Source organism: Podarcis filfolensis, assembly GCF_964270895.1.
Source record: "Podarcis filfolensis genome assembly, chromosome: Z".
NCBI classification, from domain to species: domain Eukaryota; kingdom Metazoa; phylum Chordata; class Lepidosauria; order Squamata; family Lacertidae; genus Podarcis; species Podarcis filfolensis.
In genome coordinates this window covers 13,788,259-13,805,095 of record NC_139617.1, presented here as the reverse complement: position 1 = coordinate 13,805,095, position 16,837 = coordinate 13,788,259, and the positions used below count along the sequence as shown (strand labels likewise).

Here is a 16,837-nt window from a genome sequence, read left to right as displayed (position 1 = left end):
CACACAGCAGCCAAACCAGGAAGTTGAGGGGCACAGGTTCTGACAGCCACAATTTTGGGTGTGGCTACCAAGAAGGCTAAAGTTGCAGACCCTTCTTTCGAAATCATATCTCAGATGTCCAAGGCCAGAGCAAAGATGTTTTTATTGGGACCAACCCTATGCCTGTGACTGTGATTTGTTTTAACTTGTTTTAATTTGTAATCAAACACCATACAGCTGCACCAGGTTAAAATTCTTAAACTGTACTTTAACACACAAGGAAATATTTTATACAAGGTTGGCAAAATGTTTTGTGTGTGAATGTTTTGCACAGAGTTGTGAAACTGCACATTTTTGTTGCTTGCTGAATATCTGTATCTTGAATTTCCTCCGGGGAACTCAAGACTGTTTATACTGCCTTCTCCTTCCCCTTTTAATCTTCAAAACAACCTGTTAGATATGCTAAAGTGAGAGTTGGTAGTTCAGACACCAAAGTTGTGAAACTGCACAAACTTAAGAGTATTTTTGCTTGCTGTTTATCAAGGTTGGCAAACTTTTCGTATGTTTGGGTATTTTGCTGTAAATACCAGTACTATGACTCATTGCAATCAAAGCAAGGATGCAGTTTTTCTCACTTTCTTTGCAAGATCTCACTTTCTTTGCAGGAACGGCATGGCATAAACATAAAAAAGAGCTGCTGTATCACACCAATGGCCCATCTAGTCCAGCTTCCTGTCCTCACGGTGGCCAAGCCTGATGCCTAGGAGAAACCTGCAACCAGGACTTGAGCACAAGATCACTCTAGTATTCAGAAACATTGCTGCATCTGACCTTGGAGTCAGAGCATAACCATTGTGGCTAGCAGCTACTGATAGTCGTCTTATCCTCCATGCATTTGTCCAACCCTCTCTGAAAGATGGCCAAGTTGGTGGCCATCACTTTCTCCTGTGGGAGTGTGTTCCATAATTCAACCCTTTTTTTTCCCAACAGCCCTGTGAGGTAGACTAGGTTATGATCCAAGATTTAGAACCTCAAAGCCAAAGTGAGAGCATTTGGGTCAAAATTAAGGGAGAGAAGAATAACAGTGACCTCATTGTGGGAGTTTACTATAGATCCCCAAGCCAAACGGAGGACATAGATGATGCCTTCCTGGAACAGATGGCCAAGCATGCAAAAGGAAGGGAGATAGTAGTAATGGGGGACTTCAATTACCCGGATATTTGTTGGATGTCAAACTCAGCCAAGAGCATAAGGTCAAACAGATTCCTCACTGGCCTTGCAGACAACTTCATTGTCCAGAAAGTGGGAGAAGCAACAAGAGGAACAGCCATTTTAGATCTGGTCCTAACCAATGTTGATGACCTGGTTAGTGGGGTAGAAGTGGAAGGATCATTAGGCGCGAGTGATCATGCTCTTCTGAAGTTTACTATACAGCGGAAAGGAGCAGCCAAGCATACTAGGACACAATTTCTCGACTTTAAGAAAGCCGACTTCATAAAACTTAGGGAAATGCTGGGTGAGATCCCATGGACAGTAATACTAAAAGGAAAGGGAGTTCATGATGGCTGGGAGTTTGTTAAGAGGGAGATAGTAAAAGCACAACTTCAGGCAATACCAATGAGACGGAAACATGGGAGGTGCCTAAAGAAGCCAGGGTGGCTATCTAAAGAACTTTTAACTGAGTTAAGATTAAAAAAGGATGTGTACAAAAAATGGAAAAGGGGGGAAACCACCAAAGAGGAATTCAAACAAATAGCCAGCACGTGTAGACACAAAGTCAGAAAAGCTAAAGCACAGAATGAACTCAGGCTTGCTAGAGAGGTTAAAAGCAACAAAAAAGGCTTTTATGGGTATGTTCGTAGCAAAAGGAAGAACAAAGAAACAGTGGGGTCACTCAGAGGAGAAGATGGTGAAATGCAAACAGGGGACACAGAAAGGGCTGAACTCCTCAATGCCTTCTTTGCCTCAGTCTTCTCCGATAAAGAAAACAATGCCCGACCTGAAGAATTTGGAGCAAATGATTCAGCAGAGGAAACACAGCCCAGAATAACTAAGGAGATAGTACAAGAATACTTGGCTAGTCTAGATGTATTCAAGTCTCCAGGGCCAGATGAACTGCATCCAAGAGTATTAAAAGAACTGGCAGGTGTGATTTCAGAACCACTGGCAGTCATCTTTGAGAATTCCTGGAGAACAGGCGAAGTCCCGGCAGACTGGAGGAGGGCAAATGTTGTCCCTATTTTCAAAAAGGGGAAAAGAGAGGACCCAAATAATTACCGCCAAGTCAGTCTGACATCAATACCAGGGAAGATTCTGGAGCAGATCATTAAGCAAACAGTCTGTGAGCACCTAGAAAGGAATGCTGTGATCACCAATAGTCAGCATGGATTTCTGAAAAATAAGTCATGTCAGACTAACCTGATCTCGTTTTTTGACAGAATTACAAGCCTGGTAGATGAAGGGAACGCAGTGGATGTAGCCTACCTTGATTTCAGCAAGGCATTTGACAAGGTGCCCCATGATATTCTTGTAAAGAAGCTGGTAAAATGCGGTCTTGACTATGCTACCACTCAGTGGATTTGTAACTGGCTGACTGACCGAACCCAAAGGGTGCTCATCAATGGTTCCTCTTCATCCTGGAGAAGAGTGACTAGTGGGGTGCCACAGGGTTCTGTCTTGGGCCCGGTCTTATTCAACATCTTTATCAACGACTTGGATGATGGACTCAAGGGCATCCTGATCAAATTTGCAGATGACACCAAACTGGGAGGGGTGGCTAACACCCCAGAGGACAGGATCACACTTCAAAAGGACCTTGACAGATTAGAGAACTGGGCCAAAACAAACAAGATGAATTTTAACAGGGAGAAATGTAAAGTATTGCACTTGGGCAAAAAAAATGAGAGGCACAAATACAAGATGGGTGACACCTGGCTTGAGAGCAGTACATGTGAAAAGGATCTAGGAGTCTTGGTTGACCACAAACTTGACATGAGCCAACAGTGTGACGCGGCAGCTAAAAAAGCCAATGCAATTCTGGGCTGCATCAATAGGAGTATAGCATCTAGATCAAGGGAAGTAATAGTGCCACTGTATTCTGCTCTGGTCAGACCTCACCTGGAGTACTGTGTCCAGTTCTGGGCACCACAGTTCAAGAAGGACGCTGACAAACTGGAACGTGTCCAGAGGAGGGCAACCAAAATGGTCAAAGGCCTGGAAACGATGCCTTATGAGGAACGGCTAAGGGAGCTGGGCATGTTTAGCCTGGAGAAGAGGAGGTTAAGGGGTGATATGATAGCCATGTTCAAATATATAAAAGGATGTCACATAGAGGAGGGAGAAAGGTTGTTTTCTGCTGCTCCAGAGAAGCGGACACGGAGCAATGGATCCAAACTACAAGAAAGAAGATTCCACCTAAACATTAGGAAGAACTTCCTGACAGTAAGAGCAGTTCGACAGTGGAATTTGCTGCCAAGGAGTGTGGTGGAGTCTCCTTCTTTGGAGGTCTTTAAGCAGAGGCTTGACAACCATATGTCAGGAGTGCTCTGATGGTGTTTCCTGCTTGGCAGGGGGTTGGACTCGATGGCCCTTGTGGTCTCTTCCAACTCTATGATTCTATGATTCTATGATTCTATGTTTATGTATGTAAGCAACAGTTCTTGTTAACTGGCTGCATCAGGGGGAGGGGGGAGGCTCAATCAGCATACAGTGTACTGAATTCAGGAAGTCCTGTTGGTATCCTTGGTTGGCAGAAAGCAGGGATGAGGAACTTCAATGTGGACCTGCAGCCTTCTCTATCTTGCTGTCTGGCCTATTTCATGGCTACACCCTCACCCCAGACCATGCTTCTCATGTACTCTGTTCCACCCATTTGTCTCACTGGAATGCATTCTTGACTATTAATGTGCTTCTTGCTCACCTGGATGTGTGTGAGGGTGTAGAAACCCCTGGTTTTTTGAGAGGCTGGAATGTAGCCGACTATACAAAAGTAACAGATGCATCTGTTGCTCTGCCTGCTTCTGCTTGTGGTCCCACCCACCAGTGGAGTGTAGTCCCTGGAAAACTGTCTATGAGGAGATGAAGCCCTCAGTGAAAAATGTTCCCCAGCCATAGAAGCTAGTAGTTCCTTGTCAACTTGGCAGAACCACTGATAACCTTCTCTTATTGTTCCTTGCTGCTGCGGTTCTTATTTGCCTGGCCCCTGGATTATTTCCTACAGCCTTTATCTATGTCTTCCTAGTCTTCTAAACCACAGGTCCCCTGAATTTAGACCAGACTTCACCTCTGGTTTACTTCTCTGTCCTATGGATCAATGGATGCATATTATCACATTGCTCGTATTGAACCCCTGCAAAGGCCTTGTCCTTATACTGCCAGTAGCAGTGTTTCAGCAAGGCATCCATTAACTAGTTAAACAATGAATCCTATAATCAGTGGCAAACACAGTACAAAAAAGGGGGAGAGAATAGTCTAAGCCAAAGTTCATATTCAGAATTTACTGAAGCATTGATTAAGCATGCTAATATATGGCAAGAGCATTTGAGAGCTTCTCTAATTAACAGGGAAATGCTCTTAATAACATGCATCAAGTGTTTTCATCCAGATCACAAGCAATTTGCTTCTTTGAGGGGGGGAGGGTGAGAAAAACTGAGCAGCTCTTGTTACACTTTAAGACAATGCCTTCATTCATACAATTAATCAGATGTGATGCTGCAATAGGAAGTTGTTCTTTGTTATGAACCATATCAGCCTATGTCGGAATTTGCAACATATTCAGTGACAAGTTCATATTAAACCTATACTGGTCCATCTGCATTATCTGCTATTTTGCCACTGATTGACAATATCTATATACCACTTCCGGAGCTAATGTCACAAGCTCCTTGGCCTGGACAGCCTTGCTTCCCTTAGCACAGATAGATCTTACGTAGCCCCATGGAAGGGAGGGGAAAGAGTTATCTCTTGGCTAGCTAAAGGTATTGGTTATGGGACAGAGAGTTTGCCATCAAAATTCTGCAGCTGTCCAGAGAGACCCACACTTAGCATTTATATGCAAAATATCACCTCACCACTGCCACCCATGCTTTAAAAATGTTTTTTTTATATGTGCTGCTGACTTATATCTTGTAGCATCACCACTGTGCTTTTGCTTTATGTAGTAATGCATTTTTTAAATGTTCAAAGCCAGTGTTGACACATGACACGATCAAGGAGCCACTAGGTCCACAAACCACTAGGCCACCAAACTTAATGAGGCCCCACCTCTAATACTTCACCTGTAGTCAGTGGCGTAGCGTGGGGGGTGCAGGGGGGCCGGCCGCACCGGGCGCAACATCTGGGGGTTAGGGTTAGGGTGCGCAAATCCATGGGTTAGGGGGCGCAAATCCATGGGTTAGGGGGCTCAAATTACTTGCCTTGCCCCGGGTGCTGACAACCCACGCTACGCCACTGCCTGTAGTAGCCATTTGCATTCTGATCACTGGCAGGTTGCAAGTTCTGGAACAGCCTCCCATTTAATTTCCCACAATTTCCCTAATGTAGCATCACACTGGGACCTGGCACTAATCCTAACCGTGCTGCTTGCTGTTACCACTGCTAGGTCAACATGTCTGTCAGATAGAAGCAGAGGCACTGACACAGAAGACAGGTACCAGAGGGAACTTTGCAAGGCCCTTGGCAAAGCACCTTGGGTGCCTTTACAGAAAAGTGGTATATGCATGAAGTGAACAAATCTATAGGGTGTCCCCTTCCCTCTGCAGCCTACAGATATTTGTAGGGTATTCAGAGCATTTGGCAGGAAGGCGTATAAAAATAAATAAAATTTGCATCAGATTTATTTCTTAGCCCAAATCCACACTAAACACACACACACACACACCAGCCTACAACTTCAGCCAGGCAACTTTGTTTGGAAATACTGTACTAAAAAGAAAAGGGAAAGTACACACTCACACCCCAGTTCAGCAGCCTCTGTTTCACAGTCAGGCTTCTGCTAGCAAATCTGCAGATCAGGGCCAAAAAAAAAAAAAAAGTGTCACTTAAAAGGATAATGCTTCGAGTCAAGAAGACAAATAGCCCACTAAAGGTGAGGCAGCTCAGTCCTCAAGAAGTAACAGCTGTGTTATCATTACAGACAAAGCTCTCATGATCATACACCACTTGTATCAAAATTTCAGCCACCTTCCTCCTGCCGAACAATTTATCTTCCAGGCTGGATTCATTATCCTTGCAAGTGACAAGCCTTCTGCAGCTAGGATCACTCTGCCTCTTGGGGTTTTCTATATGGAAAAAAAAAAACCTTTTAAAGGCCACCAGCTGAAAGCCAGAAGACTTCACCCCCCCCACCAAGTGCTCCCATCTCATATTCCTTCCCCCTCCCACCCTCCACCCATCTTTTGCACACCAAGACTTTCCAAAATCAGGGTCCCTTCATCCTTCTCAAATTTGGTTTTCCGGAAAGAAAGATCGAGTGAGCAGTGTAGTCTAGGTGAATTGTGCCCCCCCCCCACCGCCCCGGCAAAAAAAAAAAAAAAAAACCCCACCCCAAAAACTTCTTTAAAGTATGCTAAATGGAAAGCCTTTGTTTTGCTACCATCACCTCTGGCAACTGTAAATGAAGTTGAGACAACCTTCGAAGGAAAAGATGAAGAAAAGATCCTCCAGGTGAAAAATCAGATAGGAAACAAACAAACAAAAATCCTCTCTGACTTCATTTGAAATATGTGTTTTGTTCAGCAGTTACCTTACTGTTCTCTAAAATGATAAAATAAGTTTCCCCATTCTTCTGGTTCCAGTTACTAAAGTTAACACAGAGATACATTTAATGAATTTATCTGAATGCAGATGAACCCACTTCTTTATAATAAATGCACTTCTCAATCTACCTACATTTTCTTTCTACATTATTCTTTACTTGCACAGCACCTGCACAGTCCAGGTATAGGGCAAGATACCTGGCTTAGGGAGAATTACCTTGTGGGCCAAATTAGACATGTGAGGTTCTCCACTACTGTTCTATATAAAAATATATAAAATATATAAAATATATAAATATATATATAAAAAATATATATAAATGTTGTAAGCTTGTTCTCTAGTGTTTGCACATTACACAGGCACAAGCAGTTTCTACACAGGTATAAGTGCTTTTGTGAAAGAGTGTACACTTTTTCATTTGTACAACTCAGCTTTCATGGTTGTACACGTTACACTGAACACGAGTATAAGCTGTCCCTACACAAGTGTCTGTGTGAAGAAGTGAACACTTGTGGACAGAGGCACCAACTTGCACACATGTGATGTCACACGTGTGATGTCACACTTACAACGCTTGATGTTGCATCACATTTCGGGAGGAGCCAGCGTGGAACCAAATGTGGTGTATGGTGGCTCCTCCTCTCTTATGTTGGGCCAGGAGGTGGTGGTGATGGAGGAGGAGGAGGCTCTCGCTCCTGGCTTCCCACTGGTGGCAGAAGTGGGATGTATGTCAAGGGCTGGCAGGTGTGGAGAGACCCATGGTTTGGGGTTGAGGAGGGGAAGGGAGATGTAGGTGAGGCTGGGTGGCAGCAGCAGCTGCAGCAATGGTCATCACTGCCCTCTTCTGAAGCCACCTTCTCATGGCCCTGTAAGCCACCTGCCTCAGCTGCAAGGGTAACACGGGAGAGGGGAAGTACCCACAAGGTGCCAATGGATAGAAACTGCCTCCTTTACCCCACTGGCTGGTCAACCACTGCTTTTTTTCTGTGGGTGCTCAAGGGTACACAGTACCGGCACCTTTTCTCCCCAAATGTTAAAAGTGTGGCACTTTTTTGTAACACTTTCGTGGTGAGTACCGACACCTTCTCTACTATATATATATGTAGATAGATAGATAGCACAGCGGCCAACCAATGGATATTCCACACATGCTTGTGCACGGGGCCCCACCTCAAAATGTAAACAGCATACAAGATATCAATACATAATTTAAAACTTTAGAAGTGCAAATAGCATTTCAAACAGACAACTCATTAAAACAACATGCAAAAAACCCTCAAACAAGTAAACTCACTCTCTATGTGTGTGTAGTATTTGTGGAAGAGAAAAGCTTATTAATGTATTGGAGAGAAGGAAGGGTGCACATTCACAGATCATGACAAGATATGCGACTGTGAGCAAGAGCCAGCCAGCATGCACAGCCCCCTTCCCTCCTTGGCTCACTCCCAGCCCCTACTCCCAAGCCCCAACAGAGCTCTTATGACATACCCTCCAACATTTCTCCGATGAAAATAGAGACGTCCTATTCTAGTAGAAGTAGTAGTAGTACCCCACCCATCTGACTGGGTTGCCCCAGCCACTCTGGGTGGCTTCCAACATATATAAAAACATAATAAAACTATACAGGGCTGCCTTCAGCTGTCTTCTGAAGGTTGTATAGTTACTTATCTCCTTGGCTCAGGGGTTACATAACGCCATACCCTCCAATGAAAACAGGGACGTCCTACCATACCCACCAACATTTCTATGATGAAAATAGGGGTGTTCTAAGGAAAAGCAGAACATTCTAGGATCAAATCAGAAACTGGGACAGCTTCTGTAAATCCTGGACTGTTCCTGGAAAATAGGGATGGGGCAGAGAGGAAAGGGAGCTGAACAGAATGAACAAGTGCCAGGTGGCAACAGTGTTCCTGGCACTTTTTATAATTGAGTGGCTACACAGCTCAGCTTACTGTGTACACAGATATACAGTTATCCACTCACTGACCATAAAAGGTGAATACCTCTAGTGCATGTTCTTAGAGTAATGTGTGAATATCCCTATTATATACATAGGTAGGGCCTATACACTCATTGAATATCACATTTGAATTACTGTATGAGTGTACAGTTAAATTATCTGTGCACGCAGGCCTCAGCCCTATATACCTGAAGGAGCATCTCCATCCTCAATCCTTCAAACTGGGGCACTGAGGTCCAGCTCTGAGGACCTTCTGATGGTTCCCTCACTGTGAGAAGTGAAGTTATGGGGAACCAGGCAGAGGACCTTCTCTGTTTCCCACCACAAATTTAATTTCTAGAGACTTAGAGAAGGAAGCTGAACTCTGCAGGGTGGCAGTGCTAACAAATCACACCAATGAAGATCCTCAAATGCAAAAAAAAAACCGAACAAAAAACAATAACAACAACCCAAGATCACAAGGCAGAGGCAGTGATTTGTCAGGGACAAGCATCAGAAATGCAGTGTTCTCGTACATCCTCTCAGGTATATCAGCTCATGCAACACCTTTGAATTCTTCAATCCAAAGCTGAGAGAGGTTGCCGGTGATCAACTTTGCCAGAAACAGTATTTCCAGCCGTTGAGTCAAGGGCTGTAGAAAAGGCTCAGAGCTGAGTGGTAGAATGCGCTCTCTCTCTCTCTCTCTCTCTCTCTCTCTCTCTCTCTCTCTCTCTCTCTCTCTCAAAATCCACTCCTTTGAGGCCTCCAATATATTTTGCCTACTATCATGGTTTTCCTGTTTTTAACATATGCTGATCTGACCTCCTTAAGGTGCAATAGTGAAAAATAAATTGTTTTTAAATGATAAGTATGTTTTGCATGCAAAAGGTTCCAGGTGCAATTGCTGGCACCTCCAGTTAGGGTTGGAAAACACTCCTGTTTGAAACCGTGTATTGCTGCTGCCAATCAGCATGGATTAGAATAGGAATCTGCATTCCTGATGTTCCTGGGCTCAAGCTCAAGTGTTGCAGGCCAACAATATCAGGAAGGGAACAGATTCCCCACCCTTAATGTAGACAACACTGAGCTAGACAGACCAATGGTCTGACTTGGTATAAGGCAGCTTCCAAGGTTGGCTGGGAAAGCTGTAGTATATGCCTTTTCTTTTCTTCTTTTAAGAAAGGAAAAAAGAAATGAATCCTTGTGGGCTGTCATTTAGCAGGCAGGGAAATGATGATTTTAAAAGAACAATTCATCATTATCCAAGCTGCAAGCATTTTCTTTAGAGTATTTGCTTCGGCCTTCATTTCATAGCACAAGTGTTTGGCTTCGGATGCTAAGCTGACATGTGGAAGCGTTTGTAAAAATGTTGTCCCCAGGCTGCTTTCCAGATTCAACTAAACCCTTGCATAATTAAACTGTCCTTTCTAATAGTGGCCACTTGTTTGATCAACATATATATGCATATGTATATATATATATATATATATATATATATCACACATACATACGCTAAAACAATGTGTATCCCTCTGGGTTAGAATGCAGAAGTTGATATTAAGTAATCAAGTTCTCCTGCTTTCTAATTAAACAGCCCCTTGTTTCAGACTCCAAATTTCCCTCCCTGGGAGAATCTAGTAAGTTGCTGTTTAAATAAGGCAAAAGATTCTGGTCCAAAGGGTTGGCATTTGTGTGTGGTGTCCACTCTCCCTTTTTATAAGGAGTGTTTAGATTTACACAGATGGTGGTCTGAGGTGACCTGGTGGGACAGCAGCAGCATTGGAGTAGCGAGTGTCCCAAATTTGGGTTGGGAAAAGTTGGAGGGTATGCCCCCCATGTTACAGTCTAAATCCATACTGGGTTGAGTGGTGGTGCTGAATACCTGTACAGTGGTACCTCAGGTTACATACGCTTCAGGTTACACACTCCGCTAACCCAGAAATAGTGCTTCAGGTTAAGAACAGAAATCGGGCTCCGGCAGCGCAGCAGCAGCAGGAGGCCCCATTAGCTAAAGTGGTGCTTCAGGTTAAGAACAGTTTCAGGTTAAGAACAGACCTCCGGAACAAATTAAGTACTTAACCTGAGGTACCACTGTATTAAAACAACCACCACAAATCTGCCCTGAAAAGGCACAGCTATGTAGCTAATGTAAAGTGTAGTCCATTTCTTAGAAGACTGAGGAGACCTATATTGTTGACTATTTAATGGTTTCCTTTATACACTGCTTTTTCTACCAAGGCACTTATGAGGTGTGTGTGTGTGTGTGTGTGTGTGTGAGAGAGAGAGAGAGAGAGAGAGAGAGAGAGAGAGAGAGAGAACACTGCAGTTTGAAATAATGGCCAACAGACCTGTTGCAAAAGTACTCTATAAGAGAAATGACACAAACCTGCATCTAAATTGTCCCCTCTTCCTCCTCACCAATGACATTGTCTCATCCCAACTCACTTTCTGTCTTATTTTCCATCCTGGGGAAATGTTGGATCTCTAGAAGCTGAATTTCTATGTCAGGGCAGTGGGGTGGGGTGGGGAGGGGAAGAGCTGCTTCTTTTTACTCCAGTGCCATTCCATGTAAATCCATGCACATAGACACAAAATTCCAGTTTTGAAAAATGTTTGCCAAATTGGTTTGGGAGTTATGTGTGTTTTAATAACTGTGTGTGTTTTGATAAATTTGTTATAGCTTCTTTAATGTACTGCAGGCAGAGAAAAGACTTCAAGAATGGGTAATGGAAGAGTGACGGGATCACAGATCAAGGCATGATTATTGCTTTGAGAAAGGGGATGCCCCTAAGAACGCCCCTGTTGTCTGTATGAAATGCTGGAGGATGTGGACAAAATGGGAAGAAAAAAGGAATGAGGGTAGAACAGCAAAACATGCAAATTTAAGGTATCAACTCTTTAATGATGCCTTATGCTAAAACTGTGTAATGAACATGCTGGAAGGGTGCTTGCTAAACAGAAACAGGCCACAGCCAAGGACAGATCTACTATGAAACTAAAGAAGCTTAAGCTTCAGGGTCCCTAAAATCAGAGGGGCCCCAGAAACAATTTTAGTCCACATTGCGTAAAACATTTGGGTCTAGTAGACCAGATTTGAATCACTCAACTCAAATTGATCATTTGTTGTTGTTGTATATATTCCAACAATAGCAAAGTTTGAGAATCAGTAACACAGATGTTGTAAAGATGGGGCGTACAGCAATTTTAAGCAAAATTGGAGTAGTTTTTTTTAAAAAATTGTGGTGATCTGTCACGGAACAACCCCATTGAAGAAGATAACAGTGGTTACCCAGACCACACTGCTGGTTGCAAAGGGGCCCTCATGACAGTTTAAGGTTCAGGGCACCCAAAATGTAGGTCTTCCACTGGTCACAGCTGAACTTAATGGGGAAGGCATCTCTGTCTCACACCTCCCACTGACTGCCTGATTGATTAATCCAGATTGTTGAAGATGAAGATGGAAATGGGTAGGTAGGTTCCAGCTCCTTCCAGCTAAGGCAATGGATGGAGGCCCACTGTCTCACTTTTCTCTCTCCTGCAGACAGGTGGAATAACCATGAATGGAGACAATCCTGGTAGAGAAAGTCTCTCCCAAACAATGGAGGAGGACCCACTATATCACTGTTTATGAGGATCTTCCTGTCCCTGCATCTTAATACATGCCAGTTGAGAATACTGATTTAGATTTCAACTAGCAGCCTTGTACCGGGCATTGCTCAGGAATTATAAGAAACCAAAAAACAATGCAATTTTGAAATGTTCAGTCTGCCATATTGATTCAAAATAAATGCTTACCTAGTCCCGGGGTGGGTGGTGGTTGTTGCCCGTTGTGGCAGGCCCCAAACCCCAGGGAGCAAGGCTGGGCAAGAAGGCTGGCAGTTGGGAACCCCCAGGCCGGCCACTTAGAGTGGTGGGCTTTCCCGCCATCCAGATATTTGAATTCTGGCCGATCCGGACAGGCTGAGTGGGTGGGGCTTGGAAGCAGACCGGAGTGGAGCAGGCTTCACCCTGGTCTGCCCCTAACCTATAAAAAGACAAGCTGCACCTGACTTCAGGACCGAAGAACAAATCCTCCCTCCCCCCATTTAGTTATGCTGTGGGTTTTATATGCTAACCTTCCTTCCCTCCTTCCTTCCTTCCTTCCTTCCTTCCTTCCTTCCTTCCTTCCTAGGGCACTGCATTTACTGACACTGCTGTGGTTAAATAATGGTTTCGGAGCTGGGTAGGAATTTGCCTGCAAACAGATTGGCCCCATTTACAGGTGTTGCCTTCCCCATAGCAAAGTTCACAACTTTGGTGGATAAAGCTTTGGGTGGAATCCTTTTAGTCTAACATCAGGTGGGGAGGTGAAGTGGTGCATCAACCCAACCTCAGAAGGGTGCGTTCACAAGGGTAACCCCTTAGAGACTCTAGTTTGGAGTCTCTGTCAAAAAGCCAAGGCGTCTGACAGATGGCCATAGAACTTTTCCCCCCAGCAGCTTGGGAGGACCATTCGTTTAGACCTGCATCTTGCAGAGGACCCATTAATCCTAGGCTTGACTCTGTCATGTCTCAGCCCTCCACCCAAAGGTTGAGAGGGATATAGACCAAATGCCTAAGCCAAACTCTGCCTACATCTGGAATCAATAAACTTGTGGTCATTTTTAAACTCCAGAATGTTGTCTTGTTCACCTTCATAAGCTAGGCCTTGCTCCCTGGGGATGGGGTGACTGTGACTGGGTCCGCAATGCTGTCCTTTTGTATCCAAACCGATGAATACCTGCTCCTTGATCTCTGGAAAAATTATGCAAAATTGGATTAAGATCAGTGCAGTTTTAAACAGTCCAGTCCACCATCTTGATTCAAAACTGTATCCAATGGTATCCAGACATAGGCAGAAACATGCCTTTTGATCTCAAATCAGCCAAATTAACAAACCATGAGCTTTCCAAAATATATCGTATATGTTCATTAAAAGGCAGGTTTCCTATCCTGTGAAGGTGGCAGTCTCAATGCTAGGTCACAGGGGATAAATATTTACAAATAGTGGGAGCATTCAAGTAAGTTTTACTCAAAGTGGGCCTTTTAAAATTAGTCATAGCCATTAATTTCAATGACCCTACAATGAGCAAACCTTTGCTGAATACCATCCATAGCAACATAGCATAGCACTCAGTAGAGCTAGTGTAGAATGATTTTTCAGTGAATTTGCCCTTTTGGGGAGTAACTACCAACGTCTTATGCTTACAGCAGGAAATTACTTGACCACAAGATATTTTGGGTTAGGGCATCCTATTCTCTTTAAAACAGAGAGAAGGAGAAAGGGAGAGATGTGGTGCTTTAAGCCACAGTACCTAAAATTAAATTAAATTAAATTAAATTGAGTGGGTTTGTTTGTGGGGCGGGAGATGAAGCAATGCTTAGAAGATTCCATGACAATTTCAGGCTTAGTATCTGACATTATATTCAAAGACAGCTGGAGGAAAAACAGAAGCTCACTATATGAATGTATTCAGTGACCCATAAAATCTAGCAACATTCAGCACCATTTAAATTAAATTTAAACAAGCTTTTACGAGCTCCAGTTTTACCTACTTATGCAGTATGAAACTTGTTGAAAAGGAAAATCGGACCAGTAAAAACAATCTGTAATACACCTGTATTTTCATCGGTATATACACCACTAGTTAAGCTTAATAAGAAAAGAGAAAGAAATCATGCAAAAGAATTTAATTCAGTTTGACAATCGAATTAATGTTACTTGTGACACTAATTTTTCTTGATTAATGCTCATACAGAGGCATTGTCATTTTTATCAAGAAGTACATTGTTCACGGGAGTTTTGATGGCTTCATAAACACCCTTAAAGCATCCTAGTAAGTATTGAGATTAGTTATGATATTACGATATTTCATTTCTTTCAAATAATCTTATTTTAAACTACCTTTTTAAAAATAATAATAATATGTGTGGCCAATACAATATGAATTCCATTACAGCAGAGTGGAGGCAACCATCAATAATGGAGCAAATAAATATGTATTAAACATCTCACTTGAAAACAATGTCATTATGAACAAAACGTTGCCCTTCATGCAATTTATTCTAGTCATCCGTATTAATAGAATCAACATTTCTGTCAAGATGAATAGTAAAGTTAATGTTTGCTGCACTGGGGAGTTAATTTATTGCTGTCATTCATGCAGATAACAAAGTCAACATTAATTTTAGGTGTCTATAGGTGTCAACACAAGTTCCAATTCTAAAAATAGCACCACATAACTAACAAAGTCGCTTCTCACCCACAATCAATAGTGAGTTTTGTAGCCTGGATTAGCCAGTCAAAGCTTGAACCACAGCAGCCTTTGGCCTGCATACTTAGTCTTTCATGGGTGAGCCACTCAAGGCCTAAGGAGGGCAAGAGGCATGCCAATGCCCCAAGCGGTCCAGAAATACTTCCAGGCCATGCATTGACCTTTGGACAATAGCCTAACTTTGGCCTCACCTGCTCAGTTGGATGGTATTCAGTTGCTGAGTTGGATGGTATTCAACTGACTTTCACTCAAAGTAGACCCATTGAAATGAACGGCTCTAACTTAATACAGTGGTACCTTGGGTTACATACGCTTCAGGTTACAGACTCTGCTAACCCAGAAATAGTACCTCAGGTTAAAAACTTTGCTTCAGGGTGAGAACAGAAATCGCGCGGCAGCGGCATGGTGACAGTGGGAGGCCCCATTAGCTAAAGTGGTGCTTCAGGTTAAGAACAGTTTCAGGTTAAGAAGGGACCTCCAGAACGAATTAAGTTCTTAACCCGAGGTACTACTGTAATGCCAATGACTTGAAAACCCTTCCCTTCCTTCCTTCCTTCCTGCCTGCCTGCCTGCCTGCCTGCCTGCCTGCCTTCCTTCCTCTTTTGCAATCCTGAGCAGTCAACAAAAATGGTGGTACATAAATACCTTATGTGTACAGTGGGTTTAGCAGTGTAAAATTAGGCTTGTGCCAAAGCAACATTCCACAGAAGTTGATTTTCCTATCTTGGTGTTTTGATGTTCTGGGATTGGAAGTAGTGCAACTATCTTGTGGCATTTGGTGCTTTGTCTAGTTATAGATGCTAGGATGTCTTCTGGGTCTCTTTCCCTTCACAGCTTTCACCAAAATCCAGGCAAAGTGGCATGATGTTAGCTGAAATAGCACATGCCCTGATTGGCTGAGTAGTTTTGAGGGAGTTTTTATGCTTAGTTGTATGCTTAGTTGAATGCCTCCATGTTATGTACATGGCTGAGAGTAAGAGAAACAAAACCTATTTTCTTTTTTCTCAAATAATACACTGGGTCTTTGTTGTTGGAATTCTTTTCTCTCTGAATTATGTCTGTGTTATTTAGGTGATTGTGTAAACACTATGTATGTTCTATGTTACAGTTCTCTTTTTAAAGGAATCCCCTTTTGCAAAGGCCTTTCCAGATAAAGTACTATTTAAATATACAAACCCTTATGAAGGGAAAGGAACTGGGACCTTGAAATTGCCCATCAACAGGTCACACCTGGATGTACAGCACATGGAACAAAAACATTGTTCACTTGGTCTCAGTCTCCTCCATGATGGTGAGATCTATTGCATTTCAGTTTCCAGATTTGCATCTTTACATAGAAATTAGTATGTGCACATTATGAAAATCCATGACCCATGATATTGCCTTCCTTTCCCCACACTGAAGAAGGAGAGTGCTAACATTCTCCTTGCCATTTTGGAGGCCATTTTCGAAACATAGTGCAGATTCACACCATGCATTTGAAAAAACATCCAGCACAAATTTAAAGTACATTACTTCCCCCAGGGAATCTCGGGAGCTGAAGTTTCCCCCTCACAGAGCCACAATCCCCAGTACCCATAACAAACTACAGTTCCCAGGATTCCCTGGGGAAAGACATGTGTATGGTTGTGGATCTGCTTTTAAACACATGGTCGATGCCTATCTTGCATTCATTCAGTGTCAGGGCCATGAAGGAAAAGATGGATCTGTTGAAATAATCAGATATTCTTACTTCATTTAAATAGGTAGCCTCTCCTCATTTCATCTAACAATGTTGTTAATTAGTTTTTCATCCTATGGGCATGTGTTCTCCTGAATTCCACACCATTTCACAGTGCTACTGCCAAGATGTATGTGTGTCAAAAAATTC

The 16,837-nt window shown here is 43.0% G+C and overlaps 1 protein-coding gene across 3 annotated transcripts in view; it reads right to left on the bottom strand.

Annotated features, from left to right (window-relative positions):
- PCDH11X (protocadherin 11 X-linked) overlaps nucleotides 1–16,837 on the bottom strand; it is a 737,057-nt gene that overhangs the window by 468,794 nt on the left and 251,426 nt on the right. The window contains exon 5 of one of the 3 annotated variants that reach the window (XR_014543680.1): nucleotides 13,346–13,447. The exons of the other annotated variants lie outside the window; for them this stretch is intronic. The gene's annotated coding sequence lies outside the window, so the exon portion shown is untranslated. The remainder of the gene's footprint in view (nucleotides 1–13,345; nucleotides 13,448–16,837) is intronic. 3 annotated transcript variants of the gene reach the window in all.